Source organism: Podarcis tiliguerta (assembly GCF_965153285.1).
Source record: "Podarcis tiliguerta genome assembly, chromosome: 7".
Classification (NCBI taxonomy): Eukaryota; Metazoa; Chordata; class Lepidosauria; order Squamata; family Lacertidae; genus Podarcis; species Podarcis tiliguerta.
Genome location: NC_139540.1, coordinates 22,783,927 through 22,787,731, shown reverse-complemented (window position 1 = coordinate 22,787,731; position 3,805 = coordinate 22,783,927).

The following is a 3,805-nucleotide window of genomic DNA, read 5'->3' as shown; positions in this document are numbered from 1 at the left end:
TACGAAAAGGTGCCCGGGGTTGGGCAATAGGTTGCGCATGAGCAGTTGGAAGGCGCACGAGAGAATAGGCGGCTAGATCGCAGGCCTATTGTGGCGGTGGGGAGGGCAGCGGTAAGGAGGAAAGAAGGAGCGCATGCGCTGCTGGCTTCCTTGCGGTTAAAAAACAGGCCCTTAACCTTTGTACAAGACGCATGCGCAAGGGGAGTGGCAGGCTATTACAGGTCTACGAATAGCAAGCGTTTTCGTAAAGAACGCTTCAGACGGGCGCATGACAGTCAGGTTTCATGAACGCATGCGCAGGGATGTGTGTGTGTGTGTTTTTTAACAGAAAAGAATTGTTTAGTTGGTAGGGAGAGGGAAGAACTGGTGGTTGTTTACTGTGCTGCTGGTAAAAAAGTAAACTCAAGGAGGGGGGAATCTTTCAATAGTTTAGACTCTGACATTGTTTCCACCATTAAAATGTAGATCATTTGTCCTTGTTGCTGTCATAGTTAAGCTTTTCAGCTAAGGTTGGCTACCAAAATGACTTTGCAGCAGTTAAAATTCAGAATGAAAGACTGTTCTGTTGAAAATACCATTTCTGGGATAGCCCTACCCCACAAAGGTTCAATCTCCTTTGTCTTCTGAGACAGACGGGTGCCAGGATAGCGCAGTTGGTTAGAGTGTGCTGCTAATAGCACCAAGGTTGCAGGTTCAATCTCCATATGGGACAGGGTAGGTTTGTGGTTGTTTCTGCCCCCCACCTCCAATATCAGCTCCAAATCTTTCTGCCCTGAAGTAGGAAATTCTGTGTAGTTTACCATCACCGACAGATGCTTGTGATGGGATCCTGACATGGCCGGATGAGACACTGGATGAACACCTGTTAATTCATTACATTTGTATCCCAATAATTCAATATGGTACAGTAAACAGAGAGCTCCCATCTAGCTGCTGACCAAACCTTGATCTGTTTGGCTTCAGCATAATTCTACTTTCTTAAAATAGATGAGTTATTTATTTATTTATTTATCTATTTATTTATTCCATATCCTGCCTATCTCCTATCGTGAAATTATAAATTAGACATATTAAAGCTAAAAGCACACCGATCAATATAAAAAAATTAAAACACACACAAATAAGTTCTCTATTAAAACATCAAACACTTAAAACCATTTAAAAACAAACCAAAAAGGAAATATACATCACCCACACTCAGAATACTCTGCCACAATAGCCTGTTAGGCGTGTCCTAAACAAAATAGTCATCAGCTAGTGAAAGAAAAACAGAGGGGGCCAGCCTAGCCTCTTGTGGAAAGGAGTTCCACAATCTGGGAGCAGTAGCTGAGAAGGCCTTATCTCATATCCTTAACAAGTGTGCATGTGAAGGTGACTGGACCGAGAGAGAGTCTCGCCCAAAAAATCCCAGAGCCCAGGCAGGCTCATATAGGGAGATACAAACTTTCAGATTTGCATGGCTCTTGTAAAGAGCAGTAGAATTCCTGCCCACCCTTGTAGCACATGCTTATGGGCAAGGTGGAGGTTATCATTCCTTTGTGAATAAAGTGGGCATGCTGCTTCTGGTTTCGGGGTGCAAAGACAGGAGGTGATCGAACAGAAGCAGATCCCCCAAAGTAGAGGGAAGATTCTTGAGGTATGAGCATTTTTTACATGTCCCACCTCCCCCTTTACTTCCACCTTCAACAAGGAGCAGGCTGAGGGGCCTAAGCAAGTTTGCTGCCACAAAACATTTATTTAAATGCTTGTTTATTTTATATTATTATTATTATTATTATTATTATTCGTCTGTACCTCACCTTTCTTCCCACAAAAGCCCAGGATAGCAAACACATAAACAATAAAACAATTTAAAACATCTGAAAACAATTCCAGTGTATATGCAGACTGAGAAAGAGCTCCACTGTCTAATATTTAATGGGAGGGAATTCCAATGGGTAGATGCCACAACACTAAAGGCCCAATTCCTTCATTGTTAAAATACCGTACATCTATTATGCTCTTTCTGCCCCAACAACAGAACCTGCAAGGCATCTTGGCAGAGTACACAAGCAGTAAATCCCATTTAGAATCATTGAGTTGGAAGGAACCTCAGAGGTCATTTATTCCAACCCCCTACCAATGCAGGGGACCCACTATGCCAGTATTCGTGCTAGGTGACTGTCCAGCCTCTGTTTAAAAACCTTTAGTGAGAGTCAACCAGCCTTTCAAGACAGCCTGTTCGACTTGCAATTTCACTGTGAACTAGGAGTTATTTTGTCATTTCAGATGTATTAACACGAAAAGCCCAAAATTCACATCTGACTGGGATGAGGGACAAAGAAAGCAGTGCTAGGAACACCCTGCCTAAAAAAGTCCACCTCACCCCTTTCCTTATGTTCTTCTGTGGGAGTGCAGAAACTTTCCTTTCCAGCATGGCTTTTGGCTTTTAATGGTTGAGAATCTTCACTGAAGACTTGCTGTGTTAAACTGCTAATCTCATTGTTTTGATCTGCTGGGCTTCCACCTCTTTCTTTTCAACAATGGTACTTTTCAGTGGGTTGTTTTTTTAAAAAAAGTTGTAACTTTTTATATTTTTTATACTGTTTGTATATTCCTTTATTTTTCAGATGCCTTGATTCCCCCCCCCCCAAAGGGAGGGAGTTAAATGTTTTAAATAAATAAATGCAACAATGTGAACCTGTGTTTGTGGTGTTAATGTGATTTGTGTTGCCTCCCGCTTGTCAAACATTATTTCTGTATCATGTGAAGAACTCACATACTCTGAGCTTGCTTTTCCTTCATCCTTCTGTCATTTCTCTTGCATGAGGAAGCCTCATTCACCTTTTCCTCCTCTGGCTTGAACTTTGCCTTCTGCCTCTCATTACTAATCCTGAAGAAACTGCTGAAGTCATCAGTCCTGTTTGCCAGTTACTTCTGTTTCTTCTTCTCACTGAATCATAAAATCATAGGATTGTAAATTGGGACGTGACCCCAAGGATCACCTAGTCCAGCCTCTTTGCAATGCAGGAATCTCAGCCCAAACATCCATGGCAGGCTGCCATCCAACCAACCTCTTCTTTAAAATCTCCACAACCTCTTGAGGGAGTCCATTCCACTCTCAAACAGCTCTGACTGTCATAAAGTTCAGCATCTCCTTTCTTGTAACTTAACGCCATTGGTTTGGGTCTTACCCTCTGTAGCAGGAGAAAACTTGTTCCATCTTCCATGTGACAGCCCTTTAAATATTTGAAGATGGCTACCATAACTCAATTGCCTCCAGGCTAAACATACCCAGCTCCCTCAACGGTTCCTCATAAGGCTTGATTTCCAGACCCTCCTCTGCACACGTCCCAGTTTGTCAATATTCTTCTTAAGCTGTGGTGCAAAGAAGGCATACTTTGTTACCTCCATTGCATCCTCATGTTGCCGTCCGGCACTTTTTCTGGGGAGTGCAGGGCCTTCTACAGTTCGCCTCCACCTCTGCTCAGCTTATATTCCTGCAAATAAGCCCAAATATTGCAAATGTGCCATACATTGCTTCCAAAGGATATTTAGCTTCCTCTGGAACATCTCACCACTTGGAGAAGTGGGGAGCGTGTTAGTAGGTACTTCATAGTAAGCAAAAAGGGTTGATCCAGTATATTATTATAAAGTATTATACACGGCACTTTACAAAGAACAGGTGTGGCAGGTCTCTTCCCTGAGGGGCTTCCAGTCTAAAACAGACACAGGGAAACAAGAGAGGGAGTGGGGAAATAGAAGCTGAGAAGGCAGGAGAAGAATATGTGGTGATTTTAATTACATGTACTTCGGCTTAATTGCA